Here is a 21,176-nt window from a genome sequence, read left to right on the forward strand (position 1 = left end):
ATATCATTTGTTAGGTTGATTTGCTATGGAAGTAGAAGATGTGAAGAGAGAAATTATGTTATATTGTTGTAAGAAAGTGGGTGGTTTAAGGGAAAGAAAGAGAAAGCAATGGCTTAAACTTAAAAGGGAAGCTTGGAACAGACAAGAGAAATTTTTGTGCATATGTGTGAAAAAAAAGAGCAGGGAGCAGAAGACTTGAACGATATGGTAAAGAGCCAGTAGCAAGGCAAAGTTTAAAGCGTAAGAGAAAAGGAAAAAGAAGGATGTTTGATGGATTTAGGTCCAGAGTAAGGAAGGAGCAGGCAGGTGTCCAAGCTTTAGTAAGGAAAGGGTCTGTTTTTCTTTTGAGACAAGGAAGGGAGAGTAATTAATTGTAATGATACTGGGAAATTTTGAGGTGGCAGAGGAAAAACTTTTACAAGTTTGAATCAAATTGCTTCTTTCTCTTCTCATGGGAGTAGGAAGAGAGGCCATCATGGAAAATGGTATTGGACATTTGAGGGGAGTGAAAAACAAATTGAGTAGCTGTTGTAGGACAGGGCATAGGAACGCTGTGGAACGATTTCAAAAATGGCCTTACAATCATTATAGGAGAGGTGTTTATCTGAGATTAGGTATAGATGGTAGCTGACAGACCAGAGGAGTAGAGAGGGGTCAAGGAGAGCCAGGCATACAGAGTAGAGTTGGCTGGAGGAAAGGTGGGAAGGGGGAGAGGAGGGAAGCTTTCATGGGGAAATCATGAAGGTGGTCAAGGTTCCTGGCAGCACCATGAGTGAGGGAAATGGAGGGAGAATGAAGACGAAACTTATTGAAATTGAAGAATTTGGGGAAGTGTCAATTCACACCAAACATTCTAACTGAAAGGGTGGAGATTGGAAGTGAACACACACGCCAATCCAACTATGCTCCAGGCAACAGGAGGTTCCAGCTCCTGACCTTACCTCCTCCTCTGGGCTAAAGGTATACAAGATTCTCAAGAGTTTATTCATTAATGTGTTTTTCCTTTGTTTGCTGTTTATCCACAACACCGTGTGTTTGAAAATGGAATACCTCTACTCATTCATCCTAGATTATCTGGTCCTGATTCCAGTTTCTCTCTCTGCTTAGCAGCACTCTCTCTCCTTCCTAGTCTCTGGCTGACACGCTGAACGAAACAGCATCAGTGTGATGCTACCATATCTCAGAAGAGATGACAGGGGACAGATTCTAGAGAGAAATAGTGGGTAAGGACCAAAGGTACTCAAGAAATATGGAGACTTGCCCTAGAGATGGGCAAAAAGCAGTTATGAAGAGTGAATAGAAAAAACAGATTAGCATGGACTTAAATGGAGAATGGCAAAAAAAATATAGAAACCTAAAGCTATGTTAGGGTTAAAATTATGTTGTCCTACCCAGATGTCTGGAGATTTACGCAAATTTCCATACACATCTTTTCTAATGTCGTCAAAACCTTAATAAATAATCCTGCCACTTTGAACAGAGTTAAAATTTGTTACATCAAAACAAATAGAGCCTAGATAACTATTTAACAGCCAAATGATAAATAAGATTTATTTATAAAACAATCCCTTAGATCTCAAAAGGACCAAGCAAATTCTATATCCACCTCCATAGAGATGCCACACTAACCTTTCTAAAATTTTCATCTGATTATTCTCCTGCTCTCCTTAAAAGATCTCTGATTCTGGATAGCTTATGAGAGTCAACCCCTTTAGCGAGTGCAGAGTAACTTACATTTCAGATTTCCCAGGACAATCCCATTTATACCAAATATCTTCTCATAATTACTGATAGCTTCTGCTTCACTCTAAAAAGTATGTTCGTCTAGAAAATAAATCACAGGGTCACCACATATTTAAGGATTTTGCTATCTCACCCCAACCTACCTTTTCAGACTCATATCCTGCTATTCCTTCAAAAGTCCTTCAGATATGGAGTATTTCATATCTGAACACATGAACTACTTCCGTGCTTCTATTCTTTTTAATGCACAATGGCCACTGTTTTTACTGCCCCTAGTTCTTCTTTCCCACTCTTAACACGATCCCTATTTATCCACCCAGGAAACTCCAAATTACCTTTCAAATCCGGGGTCAAATGATACTTTCACTATGAGGCTCCAGTGATAAAACCATCACTTCTGCTCTGTTATCCACAGCACTTTATCACATATCCGTTGTAGCATCTACAGCAATTACTGTAAACATAGGTTTATTTGTGTATGTTCCTCATCAGACTGAGATCTTTGAGAGTATGTTTAAACATGCCCCAAATAACACATTTAGGAGCTCAAACTCCAAGAAAACCTTGGTCCCATTCCAGCATCCCTCATTTCCAAAAATGAAAGCTAAAGTTGAAAAAGTTAGAAACCAGATGTCATTCTTCACTCTTCCCTCTCACTTACCTTTTCCTTTTTCAATCCATCACAAAGTCTTTTAAGTTTCATCTTTTGAATCCTCATTTCTACCACATCCACTGAAGTCCAAGGCACAGCCTTTCCTGACTGGACTATAGCCGCGGCATTCTAACCAGCCCAGCTGCACATACTACGGCCCGTTCTCCACATTTTCATCAGAGTGTTATTTTTAAAAGCAAAATAATAAACTCTATTGCCACTTTTGTTGAAATTCTAATAATTATTTCTCATTATTCTAATGATAAAGATACAAATTCTTAGTTTGACCTGTCAATGCCTGTTCACCTAAATATTAATGCCTATTCATCCTTAAAATTTCAGCTTGGGTATCACCTTCTCAAGGAAGACTTTGGTGACTTCCCTGAGTGAAATCTCCCCACTCAAAGTCTCATAGCACCATGCACTGCCTGAGCAGTGAGCACAGCTGTAGTTCACATGTATGTAAGAATTCCTCTTACATATGGTCCTCTAAGTAGACCGTATACTTCATAAACACAGGGTCTCTTTTCAGCTTTTACTCACAAAGCTACACCCACAAACCTGTTCATGGCAAATAAATACGTGTTGGATGACTGAATGATGAATGAATGACTGTCTTGTTCGTCTTTATAACCTCAGGTTAAGGATGATGCCTATAACTTAGATAACGCTAAGTAAATAGGAAGCATCTTCCGAATATTTTAAATATTTTGCATAAGTGTTTAATCATACTATTTTCTTTTCGTCAGGAGCAAAGAGAGTTTGTTTGGTTTGGTTTGGTTTGGAAGAGTTAAAAGAATTTAAAAAAAGGAAAGGAAACCTTCCCTATTTTTAATTTTTTCTCTCCCCTGGACCTCTTATTTCTTTAAGCCATATTCTAGTACGTAATACTTTACTCTAAAATTCTGGTTATTAAAATTACACCTCAGGTAGATCAAGTGAGGAGCTGTGATTGCAGCAATTGCCCCCAAAGAAATAGCAGCTGGGGCTTTGAATTATTTAGTGAAGATCTGAATTATCTAGAATAGGTAGTAATACAGCCAAATTACTTCAAGGGTCAGGCAGGGAAGGTAAATGAATGAAATCTGTGAGTATAAAAACTAAGGATAGTGGGGGCTGTGGAGTTCTATAGAGTGCATGTCCTGCTCAAAATCACTTAGATTCAAAATTGGTTTTTATTCTGGAATGGTCAGAAAACCGCATATTCTCTAAAGGGCCTGTAGCATGTATACCCATATCTAGTGTATCATGGACATCTTCCTATGGTTTAACTTCATTTTTTTAAACCCCCAGGCTAAGTAGTAACAGGCTACATAGATACAAGCTGTCAAGTTAAAATAAGGAGATTTATATGCATATAAATATATATATATATACGCATATGTACATATGACTTATTTTACATAGAGAAATATATGTAAAACTTCCTTAACACTATGCTTTAAGTCAAATGTTGAAAAGGGAAGCCCTAAAGTGTAATAGTCCACTTGTTAATAGGTTGATGAGATGTTTGATTTAATTGGCTTTCTTCATGCTGTATTTCTGGTGTCAAGGAAAAAAATCTTTCTCACTGCCAATTGCTTCCAAATTTATCTCGTGTTCTATGCTCTCTGCCAATTTAGCTATTCAATTACAACAAATCCATTTCTCTTAGTTAGAGGAGTTTTGCTCTGGAATGACCTGCATATTTGAAGGAGATGATTAAATGAGAGTCACTGTTTCTCGTTGTAATGGAGGACAAGGATATTATGATAAATGAAATCCACTTGTAATCCAGAAGAGCTCATTTTAGTCAAATGCATCAGCATCCTAAAATGACTTGCCAACAAAAATCAAATAGTCAGTGCATTTCCTTCCTCAATATGTCATTTATTAGAAGTGCAAAATGGCAGCATTTTGGCCAATGGGGGCAACAGCAAGAAGAAAGAGAGAAACCCAAGGTCCAGGATGATATGTACACACCAAAGTCAGCTTAGGGAGAAATAAATCAGCCATGTATTTGTTTTACCTTATGTGATGTGTTTAAATGAGAACAAATAAATAGAGCATTTATTCTAGTAGAAATATTGAAGGATTACTGTGAAAACATCTTATTTTCTTAGCTATTACAAGGTACAATTTTATTGTTAAGACAAACTGTAGACATTCCTCCATTTTTAGGTAAGGCAATTAAAATTAATATCAGAGGCATAACGACAAAAACATAAGCTCTCAAATATAGGCCTAAGCAACAGTAAGGGGAAAAAATTAAAAGCTGACTTCTACCAGACCACATCTCTGCAGTCTTTTCCACGTTATAACTGTCTTAATATCTCCATTTTTCCATATGTAAAATAGGGAATAATATATAGTTCCTCTCCCACAATCACATAGTTGGAACCCTATTAAATCAAATAATAGATGTGGAAGATGAAAGGCAGATATTTTGAAAAATATTTAATTTAGATATGCTGAAGCTGCATTTTGGGGCTAGAACAGAAGGTTATTTGTAATGGTCTCTTTTGACAATTGTTTTTCCTGATGCTATGCCAGCTTCTTATAAAACAATCAGTAATTAACAGTACTTGGAATCCTTAATTTATTTGAACTTACGTAAATTATTTATGTTGCATCCATCAATCACCCTAGTTGGCTTGACTGCTCACATAAAACATTTTTAGCAAGGTTCAAAGACTGTGCTAATGTTTGGCTATTTATTATATTGTATGAATTTATTTGACATATACATATTTTGATTTCATAGATGTCTGTGTTGCATTTTTATATTATTATTTATACAATCTTGACTGATTAATTTAGACTTATGCTATTTTTAAATTGTATTTTTATATAAGTAAGTTTTCATTTTATTTTTCCGTATGCTGCACTAAAAACAAAAACAAAAACAAAACAACTCATCTACTCACTTGAAATCTTTCAAAAACCCAATTCGTATGAGTGGCAATGTAATAAGAGAAGAAGAAATTTTTAAAGAGGGAAATGTGATAAATTGGAGGTAAGTGTAGGAGAAATCTTCAGAAAAGTGATATTCTCTTTGCAAACATTTTGTTTCTGGTCAAATTTTTGGCACTACTACACATACTTATAGAGGGTTTAATAATTATACACAAAATCAGTGACATGTGAGTGTGTCCTGAAGTTTCCTGGGTTAAAGGAATGAAGGAATGAGAGGAAGCTTTTCTTTTTATCCAGTAAATGTCCAAGAATAGCAAAGACAATTAAAAAAAAAAAATGAGGCTGTGGAACATGCCAAACCAGAATTAAAGACTAAAGACTTATTCCAAAACTATAGTAATTAAGACAGTGTGGTTTTTCTGCAGGTTTAGAAAAATATACCATTGGAATAGACTAGAGTCCAGACACATGCTTATATGGAAATAGGATATACACTAGAGATAGAATTACAGAGGAGTGGAGAAGGAAAAGACAATAAAATAGATGATGTTTGGATAATTATCCATCCATAGGGAAATCAGAGCCCAACTATACCCTGTAAACAGCAAAATCAATTTCAAGTAGGTTGTAGATCTAATTACTTTTTTTTAAAAATGTGCTTAAAAGTAAATGAAACAAGTAAGCCACAAACAAAAAAAACACACAATTTTCACTTTAAATGTTTAGGAGAAAATACGAGAAGATATTTTTATGACTTTAAACTAGGAATTTGTTCAACAAGACACCAAAAGCACATGCAAGAACACCATGATAATGATAATAATGATGTAGTGATAAATGTGACTATTTAAAAATGGTTTTAAAAAAAGGCATAATAAATAAAATGAATAAACAGCCTCAGACTAGGAGAATATATTTGCTATGCATGTGAATGACAAAAGTTTGGTAGTCTAAAAATAAAAATAACTTCTATAAATTAATAAAGACAAAACATAGAGAAATGCAACAAGGGTATGAGCAGTCACTTTATAGAAAAGGAAGTCCACATTTCTGGACTTCCAATATTGGAATATTGAATATTGGAAGTCCAATATTCAACTGGAAAGGTGTTCAGTCTCACTAAAAATCAGAAATGGACAAGTCAAAATAGTAGATACATTTACACTCATCAGAATAGAAGAAATATTAAAGTCTGATAATATCAAGTGTGGATAAAGATCAAAAAAATTATTTCCCATACTGCTGATAGGATTGTATGTCTACACAACAGCTTTGGCAATAGACCCACGGAAATCTGTAAGCGTGCATTGCATTGAAAAAGTGACTCCATTTCCAAGTTCATACTTCTGACCAGAGGAATTCTTGCATATATGTTCAAGGAGACATTGACAAGACTATTTGTTGTAGCAATTTAAATAACCAAATTGTTCATCAGATATAGAACAGAAAAATAAACTGTAATATTATATTTATTCAAAGAATTATCTCAAAAAGAATGCTGAATGCAAAGAGTAAGTTGCAAAAGGATACACTTTTTATATTAGCTTTTCAATATGATAGACAATACTCTGCAAGGAAATAATGGCATTGATTGTCTGAGAGTGGTTTCCTTTGCATGTGAGAGAGGGAAATGGCAGCGGGGAAGGGCATGGCTGAGGTCTCTTTGGAGTCTGTTATTTTCTTTTAAAAGCTACCATAAGAAACAAACATGGCCTGATATTTACATTTAGTGAGAATAGGTCTACAAGTTTACAATGTTTTATAGTGAGATAAATAGATAAACAGATAATAGACACAGTAAAACAAAATAAAGCAAATAATGTGCTATTTTTTTCTATTGGATATTGCCAAGAAAACAGAAACAACAACAAAAAACTACACAGAATTCATGGGACTCTTCTCAGCCAGAGAAAACCTGCCAGTCTGTCCAGCAAAGTATCAATAGTAAAAGTGATTTCTTCAGCCCTTTTTTGTGTACTAACTTTTTAATCCTCACAACCACCGCAAGAATTACAAAGAGGCACAACACAGTTAAACAACTTGCAGGTCATTCCTATACAAAAAGCGGAGGCTGGATGAGACTGGAGGTGGCTGGCCGGAGTGGGCCCTCTGAAACTTTACATAACACTTCCTGAGGATAGTGACAGAGGATAAACACCTGAGAAGCCCTATCAACCCTTAATGAACACTGGCTTCGTGGGCTGGGGTTCTGTAAGGGTTCCAGAATCCCTTATATACCACACTTTCTCCACTTTAAAGTACCCGGATTATACTAAATAAACATGGAGGGTGCAGTGTGGTGAGCCAGCCCAATCCCCTCTTCAGGAGCGAGGCCTTATTCCCAGCTGATAGTCTGAGGCCCTCTCTCAGAACTGTGCTCAGACAAAGGAGCTGCCCTCGCTGCAATGACCAGTCCATGTGGGGCTCCAAGGCTCCTCCCCTCATCTCAATTTACAGCAACTCTGGCCAACCTAGCTCCCTGGGCTCCCCTGAGGCCTGGCTTAGAGCTAGCGGAACCACAGTTAACTAGCTCCTCTCCTCTCATCCCTTTACAGGGGATGTCCCTGAGAGCACTCCTCAATAAAGCCGCCAGCAAGCAAAACTCCCTTTTGGGATTTGTTTCCTGGAGAAGCCAACCTAAGAGACGGCTGGTGCCAGGAGTGATCCCAGGAAGCTGATTCTAGGGCAGAATGGCTGGAGATCACCCACCAGCCTGCTGGCCCTGAGGACTCCAGGGCCCATGATAAGGGGAGGCAGGACGGCCCTGCGCAGGCTGTAGCTCTGCGATTGGTACCACTTCCCTGTGAGAACCGGGGCAGGAGACTGGAGGAGGGAGGAACACGAGCAGATGCCTCATTCCAAGCAGGCATTGCTGGGACAGGAGAACCAGATGACTGTGACTCAGGGTTACCAGTTCACTGGAGAAAGGCAAGGAAAGGCTGAGGATGATTACTCTGCAATTTTTGACAAAGTGTGAAAGCCAGAGAGCCTCCTTGGCAGCATGTGAATCCTCATCTCCTGTGGCTGGAGGGCAGGAGAAGCTGTTCAAGCCCTGGACATATAATAAAAGCAACAGGCTCTGTGAGTCCAGAACCACCCTACCCATTATTGTAGTTACCAGCCATCTGTGGCTATTTAAATTTAAATGAATTAAAATAAAGTAAAAAATTCAGTTCCTCGGGCACACTAGCCACATTGTAAGTGCTCAGTAGCATATGTGGCTATGTTTTGGATAGCGTAGAATTAAAGAACATTTCCGTGATCACAGAAATCATAGTGGACACATTGGTAGAGGTTCTGGTTCCCACAAAGGGAATGATTTCACCAGGAAACACTGTAAGAAACCCATTAAACTTTGTGGTGTGGTTGCTGCCTGATCAACTTCAGGGTCCTCATGCCAAGAGACCGGTAAGCAATGAAAGGTGGAACCAAACCAGCTGGGTAATTGACACTGATCATCAGAAGGAGGTAGGGCTGCTGCAGGGACAGGGAAGAGCTTGTTTGCCACCTAAGAGGTGCCCTGAGGAGTCTCTTGGGAGTCCCCGGCCCAGGGAGAATCTAAAGCGGGTAATAAAGAGAAAGAGCAGCAATCACGCAGTTGTAGCAGTAAAGGCTATAGTCCATCCTTCTAGTTTTCCTTTTGTAAGTTCCCCAAAGAAGCCAACCAGAATTCTCCAGGACCTATCAACTTATGAAGCAAATAGATTCAAGAGGCACAGCACCAAGAAAATCTATTCCCCTAGCAGGACTGAGAGGAGCGTTTTCCCAGCTGCTGGGAGTGCTAATTCGTGACTACTCATAACCTCTCTACAACCTGCCTTCAGCCACAGGGAGGTGACTAGCTCAAGGTTCTACCTCTTCCCATTGGCAAATTGCATCTAATGAGTGGTCAATATGGGGTGGAAGAGCCTTACCCCCTTGACCCAACTGAAACGACTCTGAATGTCTACCTAGATAAGTTTGCTGGGGCTGCCAGAATAAAGTACCACAAACTTGCTGACAAAAACCACAGAAATTTCTCATCACACAGGCCTGAGATCAAGGTGCTGGCAGAGTTGGTTCTTTCTGAGGCCCGTGAGGGAGAATCTGTTCTATGGTTCTTTGGTTTCCGCTGTATCACCTGATCTCTGCCTTCATCGTCACATGCCTTTCTCCTCATGTGCATGTCTGTATCTAAATTTCCCCTTTTTATAAGGACGCCAGTCATATTGGATTTGAGACCTATCCTATTCCAGTATGACGTCTTCTTAAGTAATTGTATCTGCAATGACCCTGTTTCCAAATAAGGTCACCGTTTGACATACTAGGGGTTAGGACTTTAACATATGAAATTGGGGAGGGAGGGCACAATTCAACCTGTAACACTATTCTAGTATTAATTACTAACACTTACTACTTCCTAAACAGAAAATCTACATCTCAGTATCTATTTCTCAAAAATCCAACATCACACAAAGCACTACCAATGAAATGACATTAAATGGTAATACTGTATTAAACAGTTTCTTTTTTAGTCTTTCAACCAAAATTTACTAAATACCTGAAATGTTCCAGGAACTGTCCTAAACATTGGAGAAATCAGGAGATAACAAAATAGACAAGACGACAGACAATAGATTTACTAACAGACAGTGTATATTTTAGTCAGTGGAGATAGTAAGCAAGTAAGATAATTAATTGTGATAAGAGCTTGCATGAAATTAAAATAAGGTGATATAGTACTGAATAACTGGATGGTTACATTACACTAAAAACTTAGTAATTAGTTATTCTTAAGTAGTATCATTAGTATTGTTTTTAGAAAATAGTAATTATTAGTAATTAATATTAGTCTGTAATTAGTAATTGCTAAATTACCCTCTGCCTCAGCAACATTTAATCTGGGGTCTAAATAACATGAAGGAGCCAGCCAGGCAAAAGAGCTTCAACAGAGGGAGCAGCTACAGCTAAAGGAAGGCGTTTGTCATATAGAAGGAACCAAAATGAAACCAGTGTTTCTAAAGTGTGGTGGGTGAGAGACAGTATAGACAGATTTGAAACTAGAGGAAAAAAGAGGGCCCATCTCATGTGGGCATCTATCAACAGGTAAAGGAAATCAGATACTATTCTAACTATGAGAGGAGTAGCTGGGGAATAATATGACCTGCGTCACATTTATACACAATATCTAGTTAATGATCAGTGCTGCAAAAGTGGAAGCAGGAGGATCCGTTAGGGCATTTTGCCATAACCTAGCCTAGTAAGCACGCTATTCTTTCCTGGATGACAATAGTGGAGATGCAGAGAATTAGTGGATTCAGAGTATGTTTTTAAGCTGCAGGTAACAGGAGTTAGCATGACTTGCTGATAGATTGAATATAGGAGTGAGGAAATGAGATGAATTGAGGTTAATTCATCTGGTTTCGCCAGTTTGATAGGCAGTGGTACCAATTACTGGCATGAAGAAGACCAGAGGAGGAGCAGGATCTCTGAGGATAGATTAAGAATTCCTTTTTAACCGTGGTAAGTTAGAGATGCACATTGGATAGTGAAATAAATATATCAAGTGTTAGCGGTTGATACATGAGTCGAGAGTTCTGGGAAGTGGTCTTGGCTGGAGATATAGGTTGGGAAGATATCTGTAGATAAAAAGTACTTAAAGCCCTGTGTTTGGATGAGATCACCTAGAAAGGGGGTGTAGTTAGAGACGAGGAGAAGCCCTGATCATGACAAAGCTCTCAGGCACTCAAGCACTTAGATGATAGTTTTCATAAAATAAAAACAAAGAAGTAACCAATGAATTTGTCAACATTTAAAGTCTTTGATAATGTTTGTGGAGCAGTGACGATGCAAGTTCTGTTGAACAGATGGAAGAGGGAACGTGAAAGTGAGAAAGCAAAGACAGTATAATTTCCTTCAAGTCTTAAATGGTATTAGAGAACGGAGTGGGAGTTGAAGAGGAATGCTGGGTCAAGAAGAGGGTCTATGTTCACTGCTTTTGTTTTTTTAAGATAGGAAGCACTGATGGTAATGGTTCTATAGAGGAGGTAGAATTTTCTGGTGCAAGAGGAAGTAATCTCAGGACTGGCTTTACACAGCAAGATAATAGGTATTCTTTGTCTGCCACAGGCTGATATTTTCAAATTGAATTTCAGATTCAGAATTTTTATTTCTGAAATTTGTCCATCATCTGTTTTTATTCTCTACCACCACTGTGATAGACATAAATTTAACAGTTTAATATCTAACTTGAATTTCCATACCTGAGTCCTCCCTTCTGTAGAAGGCCTATCAGGGTAGGGATCAGAATCCTGCTGGGAAACAGAAGGCACACTGAAATGGGATTCTCTTGGAAGGAGCTTGAATGCTATTGAAAACTTGGGTGGTAGTTGGAGAGGAAGAAGGAACAAAAGGAGTGTTCTTTGCTAATATTTTTGTTTTCTATGATAAGAGACATTACAGCATGTTTATATACTAACAGGAATGATCTAACGGAAAAACAGAAATTGTTCAGGAGGGAGAAGTAATGATTTCAGAAGTAGAGCTTCTGCTAATTTGAGCAAGAATAGAACATAGAGCTCAAGGGAATGGGTTTGTGGGTTTTCTTTTTCATAATGAAAGCATTTTATTAGATGAAGAAAAAAAGATGATTGTAGGGACATTAAAGATGTACTCAATTAGCATGCAAACAATATCAAGCTAGAAACATGGAGGTTATTCTTGATTCCTCTCTTTCACTGCCCACATTTAAACACCAATGCCTGCCTAACACCTCTAAAGTTCATCTCTTTCCCCTTTATGCCATCACTGCCAACATCTCTCATTTGGGTTACTGCAGCAGCCTCCAGACTGGCCTCCCTCTCTCTAGTTCTGTGCTTCCTCAGGTTTTCCCTGACACTGATGCTGGAAAGATCTAACTAAACCTTTGGTAGCTCTGCATCACCTCAAGGAGAAAGTTCCAGTTCCTTAACATGGTTTAAAATCTCTTCAATAAATAGTGTTGGGAAAACTGGACAGACACGTGCAAAGAATGAAAGCAGACCATTATCTTACACCATACACAGACATTGACTCAGAGTGGATTAAAGACTTGAATGCAAAGCCTGAAACCATGAAATTCCTAAAAGAAAATATAGGCAGTAGACTCTTTGACATCGGTCTTAGCAGCATCTTTTTGAACACCATGTCTACTCAGGCAAAGGAAACAAAAGAAAAAATAAACAAATGGAACTACATCAGATTAAAAAGATTCTACAAGACAAAGAAACCATGAACAAAATGAAAAGACAGCCCATCAATGGGGAGAAAATATTTGTAAATCATTTATCAGACAAGGGGTTGATCTCCAAAATATATAAAGAACTCATATAACTCCACACACACAAAAAAAACAACCCGATAAGAAAATGGGCTGAGTATGTGAACAGCCATTTTTCCAAAGAAGACATACAGTTAGCCAACAGGCACATGAAAAGATTTTCAACATCACTAATTATTAGGGAAATAAATGCAAATAAAAACTACAATGAGATATCACCTTACATTGTGAGAATGGCTATAATTAACAAGACAAAAAATAGCAAATGTTGGTGAGGATGTGGAGAAAAGGGAACCATCATACACTGTTGGTGGGAATGCAAATTGGTGCAAGCACTATGGAAAACAGTATAGAGATTTTTTGAAAAATTAAAAATAGAAATACCATGCAATCCAGCTATCTCGCTACTAGGTTTTTATTCAAAGGACATGAAATCAACAATTCAAAGAGATCTATGCATCCCTATGTTTGTTGCTGTATTATTCACAATAGCCAAGATGTGGGAGCAACCCAAGCCCCCAGCAACAGATGAATGGATAAAGAAGATGTGGTATCTGTATACAATAGAATACTACTCAGCCATAAAAAAACACAAAATTGTGCCATTTGCAACAAATGCATGGACCCGAGGGAATTATGCTAAGCAAAATAAGCCAGACAGAGAAAGACAAACACCATATGGTTTCACTCATATGTGGAAGATAAGCAAACACATGGATAAGAAGAATAGATGAGTATTTATCAGAGGGGAAGGAAGTAGGGGGAAGCTGAAAGGGGTAAAGATGCACATATGTATGGTGATAGATAAAAACTAGACTATTGGTGGTGAACACAATGCAGTCTATACAGAAACTGGTATATAATAATGTACACCTGAAACTATACAATGTTATAAGCCAAGATGACCTCAATAAAATAATTGAAAAAACAAAAAAAGATGAATAAGACACAATGCGTACTTTCAAAGAGCTCACAGTTTTCTGGGGGACATTTTAAGAAATAATTAGAAAACAATGATGAAAGTGAATTAGAGGAAATGAGGAATTAAAGAAGCATCATGAAGGGATGCGTAATTGACCCTGGAATGGGAACGTGGACAAGGACCTCTTCCTTAAGGAGGTAAGATGTGACCTGAGTCTTAAAGGAGAAGCAGTCGTTAGCTAGGTCAAAAGGAAAGAAAGATTGTCTAGCAATGAACGTTCAGGCAGTGTGTGCAGAAGTGAAAGGCTAGGACACAGCATGGGATGCCCAAAGGAACTATAAGCACTGCTGTGGCTCCAAATGGACATTTCAAGGCAGGAACGGCAAGTGACAGACATGGAAAAATAAGCACTAGTCACACCTTAGAAGTCACTGTAAACCATGTTAAGGGGTCTGTGTTTATAGGAATAAGAATACTTCATCCATAATGTGGCCACCCACGCACCAAGGCACTTCCTCTTTGATTGTACAATGATGTTTTCCATTTCTCTTGCATCTAGATGGGGCCATGTGATTGGTCTCCACAGAAGGAACACAGAATTAAAGTGTCACTTCTAAGCTAAAGCAGTTAAACCTTCTTGACCATCTCCCTTTTGCCTCTATGGTGACCAGAGAGGCCATGTGTTGATGATGGCCTCCAACAGGAAAGTGATCCGAATCTTCCAAGCATTGCTTGAAGGAAGCTGCCTAAGAACGTCACGCAACGAGAAGACCTGCGCTGGACTTCACGTGAGTGATCAGTAACCTTTCGTGTGGGAAGCCATTGCGCGTCTGGAGGTGATTCTCTTAGTTGTCAACCTACCTTAGTAAATATTCAAAGGATAAAAGACAGAGTGTGCACCTAGGGACACATATGGATTGCTAAGCTTCATAGAAGGCAGATGGGGATAGCTTCCAAATTTGTGTTGTTGAAAAATAAAGCAAGTTTATAAGTTAAGAAAAAGGGAAAGCAGAGTTGGTATTGAATATTTGAGAAGGAGAGTAGGCATAAACATGTCATTTCGGTGAATGAGAAAGTGAATGTACTCGAGGAGTTTAGTAGAATTGCTGGCATTTAATTCCTATTAAAGATTTGCATTCACAGATTTGAAGTGTCTATCATTGCTTGTAAGACATCCTAATATGTCAAGTATTAAAATGATGAAAGTTTGTCTTAGAATTAAGGTAAAGAATTTAGACTTCATTTATTTACACTGTGATGAAGAAGAGAATATTACCAAATATTTTAAGATCAAAGGAAAGGATAATTTCAAGCAGACCTAGGGATAGGTCAAGAAAAGGCAGAGCATATAGGACAATGACCTTCGTTGCTGTAAATAGCACTATGGGGTGCAAGAGAATCACAGAGGAGAGAAACTGGTGCAGCGAGATTGAAATATCTCCTGAAGACTTTTCTTTGAAACTAAGCCTCTGGTATGCTTGATTGCTTCTCCCGTGTTAGGCCTCCCAACACCACTCTGCTCTTTCTTGCTGTTTAAATTTCCGTATGTCTAGCTTCTAAGATAGGCTAATAGCTCCTAGGTTGATAGAGATGATGTAGAAAACTTCTTTGACTTCTGCAGCACGGAAAATTCTGTTATGATGAAGTGCTCAAAAACTCTCTCTTGATGGAGCATTTCCTGGGGAATAACATCTCTGGTTTATTGAATGCTGACCACGGGCCTAATGATGCCATAAGTAGGTTACAGATATCACCAAATGCAATCCTCACTATAAACCTGGGAAGTAAGTATTGATTTTAATGTCCTCGTTTTAAATATGAGGAAATAAAGGCCTAGTGGGGTTAAGAGATTTGCCCGATGATGATCTATTAGAAAGTGGTAGAGCGAGATTCGACCCTATACAACTGACTCCAGAACCAATTGGTCTGCAGAAGCTTTCATTCCCGCTCCCTCTCTGCTGAGGGCCTTTTGTAAGAGACTCAGCAATTCTTTTTTCATCATGTCACTACTCTGAGGCTGGAAAAGGGCCGAGGGAAGCGGGAGCATGCAAGAGAAATTGCGCTTCCACTGGTGTTTTCACAAAATAAATGAAACTTTAACCTTAAAAAAGCCATTAAAAAGCACAAAAGAGGCTGATACCATTCTTATCTTCCTAGCTGATTCTCCTAGCAAGTTCCTCTAAAATTTCAAGGAGAAAAACTGCTTATGAAGTTCCTTTTTTAAATAAAGAAGCTATATTTAATCCATGTGGGTTTACCCTTTAGTCAAAATACACTTAAGTCTCCTACTCAGGCATCCTTTCACTGCTTTGAAGCAATTAACCATGTTATGTCAATTTTAATGTAAAATGATTTGCTCTAGAATGATTTCGTTTCCTGGGGATTAATTATAAAATAAAGGTGCCGTGAGATCACCTGCATGTGTCCTGTCAAGATTATTTCAATAATGAGAAAATTTCAAGGATTTTTGGTGAGTAAAGTTCACTGAAGTTAAAAGTGACATTATGACCTTAACCACCACCTGTGTAAACAATTCACAAGGAAAAACAATTGAACTGTCAAATTAGTTTCCTCTAGTTCTGGCATTGTCTCCTATCAGCTGTTTTGCTCTTGAAAGAGCTAAGATTTCAATATTACCTCCTGTTCTGTCTTCCGTATCTATAATTATTTTCATCCATCTATATCCTCTGTGGTTTATGAATTGTACAAATCAAGTAAATCTCTCATTAACTGAGACCTCAGCCTCCTCATGTAATCACTGTAGGGAAAGAAGGAAATGAATAAATGAAGCTATTTAAAGATAGTATTTCTTGTAGCATCTAATATAGAGAGGATATATATATGGATATATATGTATATATATAACAAGAAGCAATATAAGTAATAGCAATATGCTGAATCGTTTCGGTGGCTTTGAAGGCTGGGGTAGTGTATCAGTTTCCTATTCCTTCTATTACAAATTACCACAAATTTAGTGGCTTAAAACAACGCAAATTTATTATCCTACATTTAGGAAAGTCAGAAATCCAAAATCAGTTTCCATAGGCTAAAATCAAGGTGTCTGCAGGGCTGCATTCCTGCTGGAGGCTGGAGGGGAGAATCTGTTGCTTTGCCTTGTCCAGTTCCTAGAGGACACCTACATTCCTAGCCTCATGGTCTCTTCTCCACCTTTAAAGCCAGCAGCGTAGCATCTTCTCCCTCTGACTCTGATCTTTCTGCCTTTCTCTCATAAGAACCCTTGTGATTATATTGGACTCAGGATAATGGCCCCCATCTCAAGATCCTTCACTTAATCACATCTGCAGAATTCCTTTCGCCATGAAAGTAACATACTCACAAGTTTCAGGCATTAGAGTGTGGTTCTTTTTGGGAGGCCCTGATTCTGCCTACCACAGGTGGTAGAATGGGAAATCAGCTGTCCCTGTTCTGCCATCTAAGTAATGAGACATTCTAGCTGGGGTGGGGTTCAGACATGATCTGGTGTACCACCACACCCACCCTGCTGCCCAGACATCCCATTTTACACCTGAGAAATCAAGGTCCAGAGAGAACCCCTGAATTGCCCAAAGCCAAAAGCCTAGAAACGGCAGAAGGGGAAGAAAATACAGGTTAGGAGGCCTATGCCACCGCCCCTTCTGCTGTTCCACACTTACACATGACCTGGCACACCTAATATGTGCCCAGGGGATCACTGAGAGAAACAAATGAGAGTGTACAAGTGAAAGGTTTTTGCCTCTATAATATGCTATACTATAGGCGGCACTCATTACTTTCACGGTAAAAAATACAGTGCTGTCAAGCATGTGTCAGATTGCTTTCCTCCCAATGGGCAAAGAACAAAGGTTTGAGAGGAAGGAAGACAGAAAGTGAAAATTCAATGCTCAAAGTAAGGAAAAAGAAAATTAAACATCACTTTCTGCCCAGTAGTTTTGCTGAGGGTCAATCCCAATTCCCCTTCACTCCCAGAGAGACATCTTAAACCCAGCATCAAATTGGTTACTTGCAAAATGCTTAGATATTTAGAGAGCAAAACCGTTATAGGAAACATCAGCTTTCCACTCCATTTCTGCTATGCTGACTCGCATTTCCTTGCTCAGAGATGAAAATTCTAAATTGAGCTTAAAACGTGGTTAGGGTCTCTTCTTGAAATTAAACTTCTCCTACAATTCACAGACTTATATTGAGTCTGTGGTTGTTTCAGGGGTAAGTTTGACCCTTTGACACATGGGAGCATAGCAGATGAAATAAAATGATTAACACTTAAATTTCATGGATTAAATTTATCAACTCAGCAACGATGAGAAAAGACCTCGCTTTGGGCTCTACTGTGGCTTGTAAGCATGCCCTTCAAATCCCAGAATTACTTTGAACAGGAATGCCATAAGGAGACAGTTGATGTGTTGCATTTGGGGAGAGGCAAATGGGCTGAAGCCCATTTGTTAAGAGAACTTAACAGCTTCATCTCCAAAAGGACTAAATTACTTATGGGAAAATGGATTCTCAAAGTTCCATGACTGGGTATGTGAGAAACTTGCCAGTTTTCCTATAGTCCATATTTTGTTAAAAAAATTCCCGCAGGTTCTGTGAGCCCTTTGTTAAGAAGAGGGAAAGCCTTTGCTGTAGACCTTACTAGAGATCTGACTGGAGACTCTTACTCATTTGGCTGCTTCTGTAGCCTTGATACTGGGTTACTGCAGATGTCACTGGCAGTCATTAGATTCAGGAATTCAGGACTAAAGCTCTGTGCCCAAGTTTATACAATGAGCAGCGTCCTCAGCATGGCAAAGCCCACCTCTTACATTTTCTCCACCAGAGTTGGTAATCCCTGAATTTAGCAGCTTTAACAAATTGCTTTAATAACTAAAAAGCATTAATTAGTCACACAGCCTGTTGTGGATCCTGTTTCTCAAGTTAAGAGGTTTCTAAGTTATGTCTTGGTGTTAGAAAGTAGGACAGACCTGTGTCTTGGAGTTCCTCTAATCAGAGAACAAGTGCAGAAGCCCCAGCTAGCAAAAATCAACTGAATCAGCTGCATGCCCTTTCCATAGATGTCACCTGAACATCACCAGGGAAGAAGGAAGAGATGTGGAGGCAGACCATGCCCAATAGCAAGCCCCCTCACCACTCTCTACCCATCAGATGTTGGTATCCTAACATCTAAATCATGTCATTTCAAGGCTGGGTCAGCTGGAGAGGATTTCCCTACCACAACCAGCCAGTTGATAAAATGTGCTTTAATCTCTCCTTTACTGCATCTACAACACACACATTTACATACACACTCACACACACACAATTGTATCAGTCCTTAAAAATGTGTCCTGGGGCCGGCCCCAGGGCCGAGTGGTTGAGTTTGTGCACTCCGCTGCAGGTGGCCCGGTGTTTCGTCGGTTCGGGTCCTGGGTGCGGACATGGCACTGCTCTTCGAGCCACGCTGGGGTGGCGTCCCTCATGGCACAGCTGGAGGGACCCACAACTAAGAATATACAACTATGTACTGGGAGGCTTTGGGGAGAAAAAGGAAAAGAAAAAAATCTTAAATAAAAAACGTGTCCTCTATGGGGCCGGCCCCGTGGCCAAGTGGTTAAGTTCACGCATTCCGCTTTGGTGGCCCAGGGTTTCGCTGGTTTGGATCCTGGGCACGGACATAGCACTGCTCGTCAGGCCATGCTGAGGCAGCGGCCCACATGCCACAAGTAGAAGGACCCACAACTAAAATATACAACTATGTACTGGGGGATTTGTGGAAAAAAACAATTAGCAATAGTTGTTAGCTCAGGTGCCAATCTTTAAAAAAAAAAGTGTCCTCTGTTTTCAACAATTGTGGAGAGGACAACATGAACAATAGGAAATCCTAAATCTTTTACTTGGCATTGAATAGCAATGAGCAGGCTGCTGTCAGCCAGGCATATAGGAAACTGCACACTGACAAATGCACACACACTTCCACATACTCGGCCATGCTGGCGATACTTGGCCACTGGCTTGTTCTCCTGCTAGGTGCCAGGTTCTGGATAGACAGTAGAGTGGAAACCATGAACAATACCCAAAGCTGAGAATGGGTCCCCGAAGCTGTGTGAGTGCACTGATTCTCCATTCTGGGATACAGTCACTACTATGAAATACATTTAAATGATTGAAAGAGTTCTGGCCTCCGCCACTGTCACAACCTACCTGAAATTAGAAAACCAGAGCAGTACAGACATGGTACAAGGAAGCCAGTGAAAGTAAATGTCATTTTCACAGCTATATTCAGGTATAACTGGTGCATAAAAACTGCACACATTTAATGTACACAATCTGATGAGTTTAGATATATGTATACCCATGTGAAACCATCACCACTATCAAGGTAATAGATATATCATCACCTCTAAAATTTCCTCATACTCTTTTGTTGTTGTTTGTTTCCTTTGAGGTAGGAACACGTAACATGAGATCTACCCTCTTAACAAAATTTTCTCTTTTTATCCTGCTTTACTGAGAAATAATTGCAATGTAACATTGTTTAAGATGTACAACTTGATGATTTGAAATATGTATATATTGCAAAGTGATTACCACAATAAAATAAACACACCCATCACCTCACATAGTTGGCTATTTTTGTGATAAGAACTTTTAAGATTTACTCACTTAGCAACTTTCAAGTATATGATGCAATGCTGTTAAGAACAGTCACCACGCTGTACATTACATCCCCAGATTTATTCATAATATAAGTGGAAATTTGTGCCTTTAACTACTTTCATCCATTTCCCTCACCTCGTGCCTCTGGCAACCACCAATCTACTCTGTTTCTTTGTTGCTTTTTCTAAGATTCTGCATATAAGTGGTATCATACAATATTTGTTTTTCTCTGACTTATTTCACTAGTATAATGTCCTCAAGTTTCAACTGCATTGTCATAAATGGCAGGATATTCTTCTTTTTTACGGTTGAATAATATTCCATCGTGTATGCACACTTTCTTTCTTCATTCATCCATTGACAGACACTTGGGTTGTCGCCATGTCTTGACTATTGTAAACAATGTAGCAATGAAAACGGAAGTGTGGATATCTCATCAAGACAGCAACTTCATTTCCTTCAGATATATACCCAGAAGTGGGATTGCTGGATTATATCATAGTTCTATTTTACATTTTTTGAGGAACCTCATACTGTTTTCCCTAGTGCTTATGCCAATTTACAGTCCTACTAACAATGCACTTGCCCTTTCCTCCACACTCTCACCACTATTTGTTATCGCTTGTCTTTTTCATAATAACCATTCTAACAGGTGTGAGGTGATATCTCATTGTGGTTTTGATTTGAATTTCCTGGATGATGATCAATGATGTATTTTTTTGCTACTGAGTTGTATGAGTTGCTTTATACATTGGATATTAACTCCCTTTCAGATATACGATTGTGTGGTTTTCCCATTCAGTAAGTTGTCTTTTCATTTTCTTGATCATTTCTTTATCTCTGCAGAAGCTTTTTAGCTTGATGTAGTCCCAGTTGTCTATTTTTGGTTTTGTTGCTTGTGCTTTTGGTGTCATATCTAGAAAATCATTGCCAAGAACCACATCAAGGAGGTTTTTCACTATGTTTTCTTCTAGGAGTATTATGATTTCAGGTTTTACATTTAAACCTTTAAGCTGTTTTGAGTTCACTCTTTTGGT

The sequence above is a fragment of the Equus caballus genome, chromosome 1 (genome assembly GCF_041296265.1).
Source record: "Equus caballus isolate H_3958 breed thoroughbred chromosome 1, TB-T2T, whole genome shotgun sequence".
NCBI classification, from domain to species: Eukaryota; Metazoa; Chordata; class Mammalia; order Perissodactyla; family Equidae; genus Equus; species Equus caballus.